Genomic DNA, 17,563 nt, shown 5'->3' on the forward strand with positions numbered 1-17,563 from the left:
GACCAAACCACCCGTTCTTGAAACAAATCATTGAAAAACTCAAACAAAACATTTGGTTCAAGACATGCGCGAATAATCCAATCCACTGCACAGGGAACGAGGTCTTGGGCGAAGCCATTGAAGACTATAAAAAGGACGGGTCCCACGCCCACAATATTGAAAACGAAATTGTTGTGGCCTCAATGGAACACTTCAATCCGACTGTGGACAGAACAAAAACGAAAGAGTTGCGCAAAATATGCGCCGGGAAAGGTCCTGATTTGAGCGACTATCAGAAAATATTATGCGAGAAATTATTGGCAGACGACTTTCAGACGAACCCGTCAATGTATTCTCATGCCGTTCATCGTCATCTGAAATCGTATGAAGAAAGGCGAAACAATGTTCCTGTCGGGATCAGCGATGGCACGAGGACGATTGATGACATCATGCCGGAAGTGACATATGCGAAAGACTTCATGGCTTCCGAGGATCAATATCTTCAGAAATTGGATGATACATTTCACGAACAAGTGGTGGCTGTACAAGGTGAAAGGGAACTGCCACCTCCGTAGATGCGTTCGACTGCACTGGCAACATCCTGGACTATTTCTTTCCGCAAATATGTTAGACTTTTGATCAGAATTGGCCGACCACTCGTTCGGGGCTAAAACAATCTTAATGATCGCGCAGAGGGCTTCGGATTCAACAATGCCGCCCGAATGTCTCAAAAAGTTGCTTTAGGAAAGAGCAAGCCTTCATCTGACTTTCTTTGTGGTGCGTGACAAAGTTTTGCGAACACTATTCTTTCTCTGCCTGGCTTTAGAAAAATGTATGTTTTACAGTTACGCCTCGCCAGGCACTGCGTAACTGGTGGTGCATGTCAAACCACGGTTTGGTGTATTACATTGACAGCAACTGGCTAATCAACTAGGCATGAAAGGGGATTAACGTAATCATGAACAACAATAAACAAAACTGGTATTCATTCTGAAATGGCTCGTTTTATTCCATCCAACACTTCAACTCCTTTGGTATAATGAAGTCCATTTCTCTGCCACCTTTTGTACACAATACATATAACATTTTATAACTTTGTATCCAATATAGTTTGTCTTTTGGTGTAACTTTATTTCTCAATTTAATACTGAAAACTCAAAATAAGCTTCTTGCGCCCCTAGTGTCCATTTCCCGTACTACGACTACCCGCTCCCAAAAAGACGACTCTATATAGACACTGAAAAGAGAAGATGAAAAGAACGTTACAAATAACGCCACTATTTGCCAATATAACATTACGATAACAAAAATATATTTGCGCACAATCTAGTTCAATGCTGCCACTGCCTGTTGCCAACATGTCGAACAATGTCAGTGCAAAAATCTACACATACATGACATAATGATTAACTTTTGAACAACATCGAATAATCCTTCGGCAAAGTCGACAAGAACCCTGTCGCCGAAAGCTACACTTTATTATATGATACCAAGAATGAATCATAACGCGTCAGCAGAGTCGAGGCCACATCGTGTGACCTTGACTAGCGCCGAGATCACGTCACGTCAAGGTCAAGGTCAATCCAAGGTCAAGGCTATCTGCTCACCATTTTTATCCTGCCATTTTGCAGCTAAAAATACAGTCGAAGTATCTGGTTGTTCCTTTATACCGGAGGCACCTCTCGTTCGCGCAGACGTCATACGCCTCTGCCTCACTGGCAAAATAACACAACACTGAAAAGCAGAAAACAAGGGGTTAATTATACTCATTCAAATCCGTAAAGCGTTTTAAACTCGACGTTTTAGATGTCATTGCCATGCATCTTTTATCAGAAGAAACTGTTTGGTTTTTGGCCACAATAAAAAAAGGTTAATCTCGTGGTGAGTTGTGCTAGCTCAAGTTTCATCTCCAACATCGTCCAGTAGAATAAACGAAGAACCACTTTATCTCTTGGCGAATATTTTCTTTGTTCCCAAGAAGGTGCAATCAGAATTGTTCTAGGTGACTTAGCGTCTTTGTAATGATGATGATGTTGATACCGAGAAATCATTTGCAGGTGAAGGACCTCCTCCAGGTGTCTGCTCTGACAATGCTTTTCTAGATAGTCCTTTTTGAACTATCTGTAAAATCAAATACAGATTGGCAACCAGTAAAACAAGGATCCCCGAACAGCGTGTAATCGCCAATTCGAGCGCCCCTGGGACTCCCCGATTCGAATATACCGTGGAGATACCACGACCACGCGGCGTAGCTACCAAGAACAATAAAGTGACCTACTTAAGATGACAAGCAGTAAAGTGTAGACGAGTTGTCTCCAGTTGCTCTCCATGTCTGCTCTTACTCACGGCTCTGAAACGACAAAGAAGCAAAAGGATCACATTGTGAACTACGCGCCAGGCTTGATTCAAGACTTCCCGTCGCCGCGACCAATCAGATGCTTCCTGTAACGAAGAAGCATGGGAGAGTACTTCTGATTGGTCACTAACATGACCGGACGTCTCCGGAATTCTGCTTGCGGAAAGTGGTCAACTTACTCTTGATGCTGAGCTGCTATCTATTTGATGACAGTTGCTCCACCTATATGCTCACTGATCATGAGAACAGAATAATGGTCCTTCCCATAAAACTACGAAACCCATATGACCATGATGTATTTACGTCTGTAATTGAATCGGTTTAGTTAATTATGTCATTCATGGTTTGTGATTGACAGCTCAATAAAGAAATGCTGGCACGACCAAATATTGTGTTTTCACAGAAAGATAAAACGGGAAGACGAAGTAGCTTCAGCCCATCGTGGGTCATGAAACCCCCATAAAAACGAATGATCCTTTCAAGTCACCGCAATTTAGTCTTGTTTCGAGCCCGTCCTCCCGTGCTATCGTTACTTCTCGCGTGATTAATTGAGACGGACTGAGCCAGAAGATCAGCTAGATATTTCTTCTACTGAATAAATAATGACGAAATGCATAGAAAATGCGGGAAAGGATTTGTGACTTTGGCGCCAAATACTCAAGTAATGGTAAATTGATTATTTATGCTGCTGCAAAGACTGCAGACTTCGGTGCGATCTCCTGCGATCCCGCGAGACACAATCTCACGTTTCAGTGCTCGTCACTTCGTGTGGTTCGTGAGGAAACAATTTTCACTGCATCAATATTGGGCCCAGTAATTGTGTATTAATGGTCCCAATCAAATAATAACTAGCCGTACATCTCATCGTGACAGCCATCACAAAAATGGACATTGGCACAAACAGCTTCTTTCACCCTAGTTTAGATTCATGCCAAACCGGGGTAGAAATGTTACGTCATTTGTTGGCTCTGTTTGAATAGCTGATTAAGCCTCTTAATTCCAAAGGGCTGGCGCAGTCGCTGTTTTTGTGATGGGAGCTCCAAGCAGTAAAGTAGAATATAAAAAACCCAATACCATTGGGGAGGGATGGTGTCACGAAGTTTTGTTGTCCAGTCATCAACGCTGGCCTTTAACCAGACTCAAGTGTCCCCAAATAGGTCGTTAGGACATTGTCACAGAAATCCAAAGTGTGATTAGATTACCACAAAAACCGCCGGGCATGATGGTGATAAATGTGAAAACATCACTGCGTCATGTCTCGGTTTTTCCAGGCTAAGGACATCATTATTTTTTCGTTACCCAGAGGGCATAGTCGGAGAAAGCTAGCAGTGGTTAAGTCAACAATACCAACTACAAAATGAGGTAGACTGGCAAATATATAATGATATGGTAACTACTTTTCGTAACAGCTGCCACAGAAAACTACGCTCGGCCTAGCGGTTATCATAATGAGGCACCTGTCCTACCTCCTAGCCTAGCCATTAGTAACGGTTGCCAAGTGATACTTGCACCGCGTACTATGCGTACAGTTGGCCTCTTCCGGTTGGTCTCTTCCGGTTTAAGAGGCAGCAAATGCAGCGAGTCCTCTCATTGGGAGATTGGTACCTGTCCAGGTTATTTCCGAATTCATGATTATTCTTTCCCCTTTCCATGTTTCTAAATAATGCAAAGAAATCGACACACATCGTCGAATCTCCGGATCCTATATATCCCGCTTCCTCTAAGTTTGACGTAACTCCGCATCCAATTGCGACAAAAGATACTAGGATTACAACCCGTGCTTTCTTCCCTCCAGGAATAGAGCAAGGCATTGGCTGATTCAAGTAAACTTCCGGTAGTAAACTTGACACAGGCATTAATTTGCTTTGAGTCAACCGATACGATATGGATTAAAAACTCAGTAGACCCTTACGTCCCTTCCTGCTTGCATATCAAATAAGGTGCAAAAAGCAGTTGTTTAATCGCAAGCCAGTATGTGGTATCAGTCAGGTATGATGATCAACTAGTAGAAAATAACGCGTTTATGATATTTTGATTGGACTGGAACAGTTCAATTATGCCAGATGTCAACAACTTGAGCAGTAGGCGCTCGCCGCCGCGGAGAAATACGTACGCTCGGTTCGGCGGGTAAGTGGTAGCCTATCGCTAGTATCCTAGTCACAGCTACAGCAGCGAGGAAGTGCTCTTGTGGAATAAGACATTAACAAACATCTTAGCCCAGTGTATTGAACAAGACCATGGAGAACTGTTATGCAGATGCGGCAGTTAACGATTGACCAACTGCTGAACTGTCTCTCTCTCCTTGCGGGATAAACGGCTTCAAATGCCAGACAATGAAATCGATTTCGACCTTCTCACCTTGGTTAACTATCGATTTAGACACAGTAATCACCGCCTACTACTGCCCAATGCCAGGGTTGTCAACGTTGTTGTGTCTGCATTGCCTTCTAAACTTATTGGGGTAAGATTCATCCCTCGATCAACGCACGCCAACTATAAATATGCTTAACAATGCGCGTGTTCCTATGGTCCAGGTGCTACATGTACATGTAGCACCATTTCCCGGGACTGTAGTTAGTAATCGACCAGACTCAATGTAATGGGTCAGAGCAATTAGACAGTAGCGTTCTCCACCATGAGATAAACAGTCGTGATCGGAAAATAAGAGATGGCAAAATAAGCTAAAAGGATTAGCAATTGGCGTGAGTGGAACCATCAGGCTTGACGCGATCCATTGATCTTCTTCTAACAGAATAGTTTGCTGCAAATGACCAAGTATCCGTGGTACATGGCAAAGGGAAATATAATCTGTTATCAACCGATATGACTAGCCATCATTCAGTCTGCTCATTTCGCAGCCTTTTCCGGTGAACTATTCGAGCTAGCTCACCGCTACACTCCGGACGCAATGGACTGGCCTCATCCATGATCCTAATAAGAGTCAATCAGGATGACGAAATGGACTGCCCCGGGAGTCGGTAGGAAATCTAATCTAACTGGACTCGCTTGATGGTCACTTGTGTTCTCATAAGTGACTTCATCAAACACAACCAAGTCTAGAAGGACCAGGACTGACACCAATCCATGAGATATTCCCACAATTTTACGCCCCGTCTGGTCTGGTGTGATTGCTTTCTCGGCAAGACATCGAATCGAACTTGGTTAGCACTGACTTGATGATCACCAAGAGTCTCTTTATGAATGACCAACCTCAGGAAAATTAAGAATACCCTGTTTAGTAGAGAACGACTTACCAATTTGATAATGAAGAAAACCCTGGCACTTTTACCTCAATGTTATAGCTTTCTTTCGCAAAATAATGACTGAAACTGTACATATACTAACTTGATATAGTCCCCAGAGGTATCTTTATGAACGACCAACCTGAAGAAAAAGACGGCAAAAGTTCTTTCTTCCGTCATTAACAAAGATTCATTCAAACTGCCGAGAATACTGCGGCTTAATGTTGCAGCGAATTGATCTAATTCGTGTTAGATGGCGATCTTGGCTGCCATTGTACCTTTCCTGGTTTTTACAGCCACTCAGGGAGGCCACAATTGACCGATGTCCGCCTTAATACCATAGAAATCACTTTGGCCAGTTTCTCGCGACGGTTATTCATGGCTAATGGTAGTCAATGACCATTTTGTTGTTACAATCTTACTTTATGGGGCAACGTATTACACTTGGGGGAATATCAGTATCTTCGAAGTGTTACTCGTGTTTACACCTGTTGGGGGGACCTCTCAAAATAGGATTAACTGTTCAGTAGTGAACGATGTCTAAACCAACACCCCCTTTTTGAGTTCATGATTAAACATCAACATTATAAATGATGCTGAGCATTAGCCTCTTTCGTTTTCTGATACAAGGGTTCTTGGGGAAGCTAAACTGGTTTCGTCCACGGCTTGAATGGAATTAACGACGACCACAATGCTGACAAAACATGCATTCGATGGATTGTGGGCGTATAAAAACTCCTTACATGTACTTTAAAAGAACCTAGTAAAAATAGACAAGAAAAAAATAAATTACAAGGGAAAGGGAAGCTAGCTCCAGGAGTAAGGTAGCCCCCTGAAATTATGTTTTCAATGCCAACACTCGGAAATGGTGAATCGAGCTTTTCCCCGATTCACCTCATATGCGCTGGAACAATGATTTGTTTATCTTGACCCTCATCTGACCTGCCTAATACTACAGTGAAATATTCACAGCGTCAATAAGTGTTAAGCGAGATGTAGCGGCTGCCTGGGAAACATCAGCGGCAAATGATAATCTCCACGCAAATCAGTAGACAACGTTTTTCCTCCAGGACTCCCTAATTGACCAATGAGAAGTGATGGCCGCCTGTTTCTCCGGGACTGTGACTTTAAATCAGTCAATCAGCAACGAGTATTTTGGATTTGCCAAATAGCCTCACGTTAGGGAATGTATTCTGATTGACACAATGCTACCTGGCGACGAGGTAACATATCGTACATTGACCCAAGTATCTTTAGTCAATCAATGGACAAAGCCCGCATCTTGGACATAAATCAATATGAATTATTTTGCTAACAACCCGACCTAACTGTATATAAAGAGAATTACTATTTACTTAGACCATTGACCAGTTATTGGCGCGTTTTTATGATGTGGTTATCTGGCTACCGTCACAGTATCTTATCCAAAGTAGCGTATGTGCGAGATCTCGCGGTAACTCTTGATTAAACTCAACATTTCGTTGCCGCTCTCGCGATGAATCAGCACAACTTTTTACGGCCTGTGTGTGAGTGGATTTTATTTTTCTATCATTTGGGAAATGGTTTTCGTGTTGACGTTGTCAGGTTAACCATTATCTCGTGATAACGCGAGATATGATAAACAAAATGGCGTGCAAGCTATTATCCATATCTTTGCAATCTATAAACTTAAAGACTCTTTTCAACTAATGTAAAGCAGGGTTTTTTTATCACAACTGTTCATCAGAACGCTAGATGTTATTTGATTTTTCTGTGGATCTCTCCCAAAGTAGACAGATAATGTATAATGAAGTGTCATACGACAGACCAATCAATCAGTAACCTTTCTACTTTCTGCGGGACTGCTATTACCAATGAACCAATCACAATGTTACTAAATCCACTGCGGTGAATGAGCGAATATCCAGGTTGGCCAAAGCCGTAGAAAAACCCAAACAAATGTTAAAAAAGCACATAATAGCTTATCGTGACAAGGTAGATGGTGTTCATAATGATTAAGCGGCCTCTCCAACGGCTGTATATGAGCAAAAAGCAAGTTTGGTGGGAAGTAGAAAAACCGAGGGCGATTATTAATCGTGACAGGGGTGATACAGAGCAAAAGCATCACCTATCGTGGATGAATTCGTAAAATGAAGTGCCTGCAAAAAAATCAAGGTTAACAAAACACGATTCGAAATCCACCCAAGATTGATAATCATTGCAATGAATGTTGACCATATCTGGTGCTCAATGACATAAACATTTGTGATAGGCAAGATTACTTGAAAATAATGAAGATTTGATGGTCTTTGTAGAAAAGATGAATATGAGCTTCAAAACGGGTTGAATCTTCCGTGAAGATAAGGGGAAATGCATGGGATAGCTGATCGAATTAAATTCCCCGAGGAGTGAGCACTGGCCAGCGATTTGAAAAATACAGATGTTGTTGGGCATCTTGGGACTTTGTGACGCGACGTCTGGACCTAAGGACAATGTTTGAAAAAGCATTGTCGTTTTCCTAGGGTTTAGTCTACAAAAGTGCACATGAAATGCTGAAAGCTTTTACCATTGAAGAAATAACTTTGTAGATATGGCTCAAGTGTAAGATCTGTAGTGTTGGGCCATTTTACAACCAAATTAGACATAACAAAACTCACTTTATTTTCATTTAAAAACTTTCATCAACCTGATATTTGATCAGCAGACGTCTTTTCAAAAAAGTCCATCGTGATTGGTTCATTTGGACGACTGTGCCGAAGAAGCAGGCTGTAGAGCTTCTGATTGGCCAACTCGGCATTATCAAATCTTTAAAATCCTGCGTGGGGAAGTATTGATTGAATACATATATTCAGAATTCTTAAAGGATTTAGATTAGGTTCTCAGGATGGCTAAACTTGTAAGGTTCCTGATGGTACACGTAAATACTATTAGAAGTAACATAACAGCTAATTTTCCTGGAATCAGTATAATTGAATATATCAATCAATTGTCGCTATTGCCTCATTATCAGACTCATACCATGTGAAAAGATAAGAAATGACAAAATTAAATCACATTTACTTTAAAATCAAGATTTATCTTATTTTCTGCAAGAATTCTATTTCATTATCAGCTTCTTCATTATCTCTGTTGAGAAATGTTTAATAAGTCTTTGGTTCAATGGTAATTCATCTTGTTTAATGACAGTAATTTATAATTAAATCGCCTTGAGTGAAGTGGTGATTGAAATCAATTGATTGGTATTTCAGATAAAGAGGATTGAAATATATCGACATTTCATATAAGATAACGAAATTTTAGGGACTCATGTAGTTAATAGTGACAATATGCACAAAACCATGAGTGGTTATGCAGCTGAGGTAAAGCATACACTGACGCCTGCAAATTATTCCATCCATCTCACAACAGAAGATAGAAAAACTACGGGGATTATTTCGTGACTGCACCCACAGCTGAAATATAAAACTTGGAATGCGATTAGAACTACCAGGCTTACTGGCAAATAAAGGGATGTTCGCCCTATTAGCAGGGTTGCACGAAAATTAGACTCGGACAGGTGACTGAGTGGTTGTAATGAGGGTCCAATTGTCTTGAACACGGCAAGTTGACAGCCGCTTATGGGCGCAAACAGACAACATGACACGGTCATGTTGTCATGCAGAAAAACATGGCCGCTACACAGAAAGAAATGGCTGCCGAAGTACCCTTAGGTGTGGTCATTATAATCACTGGGGAATTAGTGACGTGTTTACAGTTGTGCCAGGTGTGAGAGAAGGGATCTGTTTATGTTTGACAAAATTAGCCTCCTGTTTGTGGCTAGTTATTCTGTTGTGTTAATTTTCACTCGTTATTTTTTAGGTAAACAAACTGATAATACTGCAGCTCGCGTGAAAAGTTTCTGATTTTTTTTTTCGGAAAAGTTGTCATTGCTTGCACTCGGTTCGTAAATTAGCCATATTACGCATTATTGTCCTTGTTAACCTTACTCTACCACAGGGTGTTGTCATGGATTGAGTAATGGATCAGTTGATTGAGTACAACTTGGCTGTCTCTGCTCTGCATAGATAGGAAAGGGGTGACTCCCCGTCAATTCTCCATTAGTCTCATCGGAACACTCAAAGTACTACATAGGACGGTTTCGATTGGTTGATATTGATGAACAACTCAATGACTGCTTTCAATACTGCTTCGGAAGGTGCACATGTGCAGAAGGGGGAGATCCGGTGTGACAGCGGATATAGTCCCCCTGGAGTCATAGTCCGGTAGCATTGTATTTGATCAATTAAGCAGCATGATCAACCCTAACCAAAACATTTAGCAATGCGGGCTATTGTTACACGGACTATCAGCCCTAGGACTACTATCCCTTGCACACCGGTAAAATGCCCTGAAAATAGAGAATAATCTGGACACTTTCTTTATATATGTAGAGACAGCTAGGCTTTAAAACTCAACTCAATCAATGGCAAGATCCTGTGACTCTACTCCCACATCACCAGCGCCTGTCATCTCATGAGCAAGAGATCGCCTGATATGATGGTTGTTCAATGGAAAGTATGACTGAAGAGCATTCTGGGTTAAATTGTCGACTCCTGAACAGTTCAGACAAGTACAAACGTCACAAAATACCTCTAACTATAACTTCGAATAAAAACTATGTTTCAACTCCAACATATCCGAAGGCTGTCGTCTTGAAAAAGAATCCAATATGCAATTTTTTTCGAAAAATATCAATTCTTTGATATCTATGTAAACTGTCATCAGGTTTTTTTTCTTCAAATCTTCATCTGAAGAAACCACACGCCTCTGAGATTAAAATAATTTAGACAAAATGCTTGGATGTTCGGTACGAAATTTACCTGATTACATCCGCGCGATATTCTATTCTATCAATGATTCTCATAATATAGCAGACCACAGATTCAGGCACGTTACTGGAAGTTAATTTCTGTTGACAACATTTTTCTAAAATGTTGGGACTGATAAAATACGTGATAAAATAGGTTTGCGTGGATATCTCCGTTTTTTTGTTTCATTTGATTGGATCTTTTTTCATATTTTTTAGACTCAATACTTTCTTCTTTAAAACGAAATTGGCTTCATTTTGGGTCGTATGCCATAACCAAATTAGGTGTCTCAGAAACGCCATTTTTCAACGGAAAACGCCTTTGGCATGATAAAGGTGAATGTCGCACAGGCCCACACAAACATTCTAGGTGAAAGTTTCGTTGAAATTCTTTGTTTCAAGATGGTCCACTTCGACAGAAGGTCAATGAGCTTGTGCTACAGTACAAGCTCACGAGCATAATAACGGAATATGTAGTATGAGTATCTCGTGTTCGAGGATGTTGTCACGGCGATGGAACATGGTCACTTGCACCTAATTCAGCCATCTTGACTACGACATTATAGCTGGTAGCCTAAAAAGTTCCAGCCACCAGTTCGAACCATCCTCCCAGCGCCACCAAGGGACCGGCATAGAACCAGGGCTATATAGCTCGGGATTTTTGATTGGATGTTGTGGGTGACGTCATGGAAGGTCGGCGCCATTTGCATGGTTCTGGTCCGCACAAGCATTATCTCTAGAAACAATTGCCTTTTCACACCATTACAGATTATAAGATTGAGGTTCCCCGTCCTAATTACACTTTAGGTCACTTAAGGTTCATCTTGAGAATAGTCTCTCGACCAACCGGAACATGTCAGCATACCGGATCAGCATTTCGTAAAGAATACCTTTGCAACGCCCGTTGATGGTCAGTGTCCAAGTCGCCTTGAAGGGTTTTGCACTAAGACAGGAAGACGTACAAGGATCCTTGCAAAACCAAAATCTTGGTTCATCTGTTAACTGGTTATGGAAAGTATAATCTATTCGAGAGAACTTAGGAAACAATCGGCATCAACTCAGCATTGACCTGAGCACCGCTGAAACAAATGCCTTCAACTTCAGTTGCCTTATGACGTGCTTTGCACCAATTGACACATCGCTTATGCTCAGCCTTCAAGACGCTTCAGCAAACTACGTGAATCATGGAGTGCATGGGGTATCGTATAGTTAAGTCGTTCGGGCCCTTTGCCATCTCGCAGTTGTGGAGGAATGGCTCTATCGTGTCTTGCAGCATTTGAACAAGACATACTGGTTCACTCAATTACCCATTACTGACGTGTTTTGCACTTCCAAGAGGTTTCGACCCTGATAGGCTCTCGTGAATGGGCGGTAGAGAAGGGCTGTCTCATTGCTCAAATCGCGTTCCCGACCCTTCTATATGATCTGTGTTAGTGGTAATTCTATACCTCGTATGATGACCACTTCTCTGAATACGGTTCCCTGGTACTTTCAGTGACCTTTGGACAATTTTTGCCCACGAGGTATTTCAAGCTATGATGACAGACTCCATTATTAACCGCTGGAGTATGTACCCTATCCCATTGTCTTCTGTTAACTCGACCCTTCTCCGAGCGATGTCACTCAATACTGAAGGGGCTTCAGCCTGATAGGCCACGTGAAGTCATTACGGGTAGAGAGGGCAGATCCCATTATCATTCTGTTGACGAGCCCATTCTCCCATCAAAGTTATGCTCCACATTGAAAGGGCTTCAACCTGATAGACCACTTAAAAGTCACCGGCAGACAGGACATATCCCATTGTCATGCTGTTGACTCGGCCCTTCCCAAATCTAGGTTAATATCGCAGATCGGGAAACATAACCCGACCAAAATGGAAAATAGCTATCGTGTCTTCTGCACGAGTGCTGTGTCTACATCGTCACGTGAGCACTTTTCTGACATGTTGCTTGGAATATGGTAAGACGCTAGTAAGAATGATATCACACGGGGTTGACGCCAGGAGATTCCTTTGGCAGATTGAAATCTCTATCATATGTGAAATCACTTCCACAGGGAACTTTTCTTATTTGATTATCAAAACTGTCTTGTTCGCCCAACGTAATATAACAGCACGATCAACGTCAATTGGTGAGACTATACCATCAAACTGTTTACTCGGAACCGCTGTATGGTTTCGGGGTGTTGGTATTGGCTTCTCGGGTCCGTATTGGTATTGTGCCGTTCAACCGGAGCCTTCCCTTGCCGGGCAGAGAGCGCTAAAAAGAAGTCTGCGTCTTGACACGATAATCTCTTTTCGAACTGATAAAAAGCTTGAAACGTCGTTGAAGCCACCCTGAACAAGTTTCTAAGAACACATCGATCTTTCCCATCTCAATATCTTATGGTATCATCCACCGATCAACCGGCTCGGAATGAACCTGCGGCGTCCTCGAGAAGGCAATTATTAGGTCATCTTTGGGACCATTTCCCTCACTCTCTACTACCCCAACAAAATGTTAAACTGCTGAAAATGGCTTTGGTTATATAAAAAATAATTCATGTTCTGATTCAAAGGAATTTCCCTCCCTTTGGCCGTGTGGTTTCCGTTTGATCCACCACAAACAGCAGCAACCCTCTATTAAACCAGTGACCATGCTCTAGACTTAATTACACAGTTTAGAGGCATACTGATGCGTACCAATTAGATGGCCGCCATTTTGCGCTCATAATTTTTACACCTCCTTTGATTAGAGGACACGCCATTTGGCCGTAATTTTCTGTCTACTGATTTCTCCAGTTCGTTAGTGTTGGTCATTTACTTTTCTCACATCTTTGACGCCTACGGGGTCGCCGATGCAATTTAGCGGTCTTCTTTTTGTTGCCTAGCAGGTCGTGGCGCCTCCCTTTTACAAGAAAGTTCGCTGGTTCAAAGAAGCGTGGTAGAATAAAGATAGGCCACAACCTCTGCGCAGTGGGAAGCTTCAGGCGCGATTTGGTTTTTTTTGTAAGCTGAAAAGATTGTGGTTGGATCCAAAAGTGAAATCGCGCTCCATCCCGATTAGAAGGTGCATTCCTGAGTTAAGGCAAGAATCGGGCGAAAAGGTTCCAAAAGTAGTACGTTATCATTATAACTAAATATACATTTGTTGACCACAAAGTCTGGACTAGAAGTGTCGCGAGGTTAAGATTTCATGTACATTACTATACAGTACTATTTCCCGAGACGTGTGACACGAAGCGTCATGGTACCAGTCGAGGGATATCGGGTGAGCAGATACCACGAACGACCAGCTGATCAGAAAGCATATTAACACGTCTGATATTGAAATGACAGAATCATCTTGGTATGACAACGGATGTCTGTGGTGTGACTAGGTCTGTCATTCGAAACGCCGGGTGGGGAGAGTTGATTTAGCTGTCTCTGATGTCTTCGGTAACGTCTTCTCCCGGACTCTGGTCCCCTGGGTTCCCTGGCTAACCAAAGAAGTCAAAAATACAATTTACACATCTCACGTGACGACCAACTTGTCGCTTAGAGGAACAAAGATTGACACTTTCTCCACACAGACCTATTTCAGTGTATTCTTGAACCGCGTCGTCAAGTAATTCCAGTTCCAGTCATGCGGATGAGAATGGGAATGAAAGCTGGTTAACCATGGTTACGCCTTAACACTTAAATAGCGCTATAACATTCACGTTTGCATCTCACAGTCCATTCGAACGAGTTGCGATCGAGGTTTAGTGTTATACTTACCTATTGAAATACCACCTCTCAGTCTCAAAGCTAATCTTACCTACAAAGAAAAAGAGGACAGAAGTGTAAGCTCAATATCTTAATGCAAAGAACTCAATGGATGAAGGCATGAGATCCCCACTCAGTTATGGTGTAATGATGTTTTGTTGATCTTGAGTGCAACGCCTTACCGCTCAGGCGGCCATCCTAGTGTTGGTGTGGGTTGCTGCTTTAATGAAAGAAAATGAAGGTGCAAAAACTATTTGGAACTAAACAACACCGTTGATGTTAATAGGGAAAGTCTCATTAGTTTCGGGGTCTTTACCTGGCGTTATCTTCAATATTCTGTAATAAATAACAGCGATACGACAGTTACTTACAACCACAAAGTAAAAAAATCATGTTTCTGGACTGAATAACACCGAGATCAAGAGATGTGGACACGAGTTTAGAAATAATGTTCTGTGATTAAGTAAATCACGAGAATGTCAGCCAAAATGTTTTCCTTTCGTGCAAATGTCGCTAACAAATTAAGGAGGTGGTACCAAAAACTAGTTTCTGTCCAATGACACCATTCACTTTCATCTAGTCTAATGGTAAATGCCTCGGAAAGATCAATTAGTGTCACAAACCACGACCACAAATACGGTTTTTAAGGCGAATGATCTGGAGATCACGGACTCGCGTCGAGGAGAACCTGAGAAGCTCCAATTCATCCGAGATTTCTTTCGAGACGTGACAGAAATGTAACGTCATCTTTAATATATCCAAGACGACTGGTATAGGCTAATATAAAGGTTGCCGTTCCTGTCCGAGTACTGATTGTTATTGATGAAGTCCGATTGAAGACACAAAATAGTTCGCAGCGGATTTCCCTGGTGATGTACCACGGATGGGTTATTCGGATGTTCTCAACCTTTGACAGCCATTAACACTGAGCAACCAACCCCGTAGTGAAGTGTGTCAAGCGACTTTCGGATAACGACAGCAACAACAAATGAAAGTGGTCTGGGTGAACGAAGGAAGCTGGCAGAATTCGTTAGGGAAAATCAGATGTCATCAACCAATAATGACTGTCTTGGTCCGGAATGGACTGGTTCTCGGCGGGAATCAATCTCTTCCGGAAAAGTTCATCTTTAACCAAAGTGGTGTACACAACATCTTAACGCTGTTATTGAGGTTTCATTTCACAAAAAATGACCAGCTTGATGACGGTCTTTATGCAGAATCATCAGCTGCATCTGCACGTTCTATGATTTCGTTCAACTCGGATTTGCAATTTCTACCAAACCATGCAGCAGAGCATTGTAAACAAGCAGATGAGTCGTGTATCTTTACCTATCTAGTCAGGCAGACGACGGAAATTAATGAAATGTGGAAACCCTCTGTTTACTTCTCAAAGTTGAATGACTCTTCCAAGCGTTCGAATTCTCGCTGTTTTGCACCTCATGCCTCGTTTTCACTATGCTTTCCGTCATTTTCAAGGTCTCGCGTCGGGTAGCGGGATTGCCCATCGGGGAAGTGTTTCTCGAGGTCTTTCTTACGAGCTTGATGCTTTAGTCAGTCGTTCTCGCCGCTGGGGACTCGTGGTAAAATATCATAATGGACATCCTGCGGTTTATACCCTGTGCATCGTACTAAAAGCAGGGATTAAAAGGAATACTAAACATCCCAATAAATTTCATTTTCATCCCGTCGAAAATGGTTATCTTTCAGCGAGCAAAACAAAGGGCCGTGTAAAGTGACTTTATCCCTCTGGAGAATAAGTCACGTCCTAATGGGAATGATCGATTTCTACTTGAATACGGAATGCAAGATGAATAGTACACCACTGGCTCCCTAAGCTCGATGACTTTGTTTGAATCATGGCCGGATATCTATCTCTAAAACCACCATGTCTCAATTACCTTATTAATTCGATTTACTGTTATTATTAATCATCAACTCCGGAGTTCCATTCTGACAGTTGTCACCAAGAGCTTCCCCGTGAGCTAATGCACTCAAAACCCCTGTTCGTCATCGGGATAGAAAGACATTTTCATTTAACACTAGCTAATTAATGATCTTCAAGGATGTATTCCCAATTATTTCCAACGAATTCCGAGAAATTGCGATGTTGACCAAACTAATTGCGTTCATCACGTAGTCTCGCACACTCGAGACTTTGTAACTGTCTATTGGTTTCTATCGTGTCTGCCCCGCAGTAAATGTTAGCTTGCTCGATCATTGGGGGATCGCACTCCTGTTGTAACTAATTCCATGATTAATTAGCAGTTTAACTCTGCCATTGGTGATATTATATAGACAGCATCAGAACTTCATTATGATAGAAATACATGGAAGTACACCCCAGACAACGGCATTTCTAATGATTTCTATTGGTTTCTATCGTGTCTGCCCCGCAGTAAATGCCAGCTTGCCCTCACATTAGTCGATGCATTGCTTATCAATCAGTGTAAGTCCACCCTTCAATGATATCGTTTTGTTATTATTAAAACTGAATCATGAAGATAGAAGTGCACTTGTTTTTATCACAAGCGACCCACAGCAGCTGCGCCATGATTGGCTACACTCCGGCCGCCATCTTGAAAAGGTTTATCAAGAACCGCCAGACGTACTTCTTTTTGGATTTTTGTATTACAGACATTCCTCTTTGAATATTTACCATACCTGTATGCTGTTTCCCCCTAATCCACCCGCTAAGACTGTAAGAGGATTACTAAAAAAGCATTCCCGATACTGACCGAGGTAGAAAATGAGGGTTTTTTTCTGTCAGTGATCTCTGAGGTGTTTCGAGTTCGAGCGATCTTTAACTGAGCAACGAAGTAGATTCAGTCTGGTAGTTCCTATTTTCGACCCCATATGATTCCCATATCAAACTCTCATGAAACTCCAGCAGCTTGAGTTCCCGACAGCAGATTGAAACCAATCGGATGTAGTATTGTTATTGATGACTGGCATCCATATCGGATGTCTTTCCGACTCAATGGATCATTGATAATGACCATCCATATAGGAGGAGACGAACTTTACTTGTGATTGGGCTGAGACAAGGAATAAGCCATGATGACGATGATATGATGTCTTTCATCGACCAGGAAAATGGAAGACGAGAATCGGCCAGAATTAGTATTTGCTGCGATTGTTTTCCGACTTAGACGGACCAGACACGCCCTTTTATCATAAACATTAGTGGTGATTTGGTCTAGAATTTGCGCAGATCTAAAAAAATGGTATATTTTCCGATCTGGTTTGCAGAAAGCATTCGCGTTTCTTCCATGGCAGACCATCTACCCTTCTACTTTCTCAAGTCTTCAGATCCAGAGTTAAACGAAAGAAAGAAACAACAGATTAACTTTCTGTTGAATGGAATCTATAGGCGGCAGCCAGATATGCCTGATTAAGTTACAGGAAGTCGTCAAATGGGGGTCTCTTCCATCTCAGAG

The 17,563-nt window shown here is 41.9% G+C and overlaps 1 long non-coding RNA gene across 1 annotated transcript in view; it reads right to left on the bottom strand.

The window, feature by feature from the left end:
- Positions 1-961: 961 nt before the first annotated feature.
- LOC135499793 (uncharacterized) overlaps positions 962-17,563 on the bottom strand; it is a 37,083-nt gene continuing 20,481 nt past the window's right edge. The window contains exons 3-5 of the long non-coding RNA XR_010449342.1: positions 2,258-2,329; positions 1,587-1,713; positions 962-1,216 (exon numbers count right to left, since the gene is read on the bottom strand). This is a non-coding gene — a long non-coding RNA (uncharacterized LOC135499793). The remainder of the gene's footprint in view (positions 1,217-1,586; positions 1,714-2,257; positions 2,330-17,563) is intronic.

The sequence above is a fragment of the Lineus longissimus genome, chromosome 15 (genome assembly GCF_910592395.1).
Source record: "Lineus longissimus chromosome 15, tnLinLong1.2, whole genome shotgun sequence".
NCBI lineage: Eukaryota > Metazoa > Nemertea > Pilidiophora > Heteronemertea > Lineidae > Lineus > Lineus longissimus.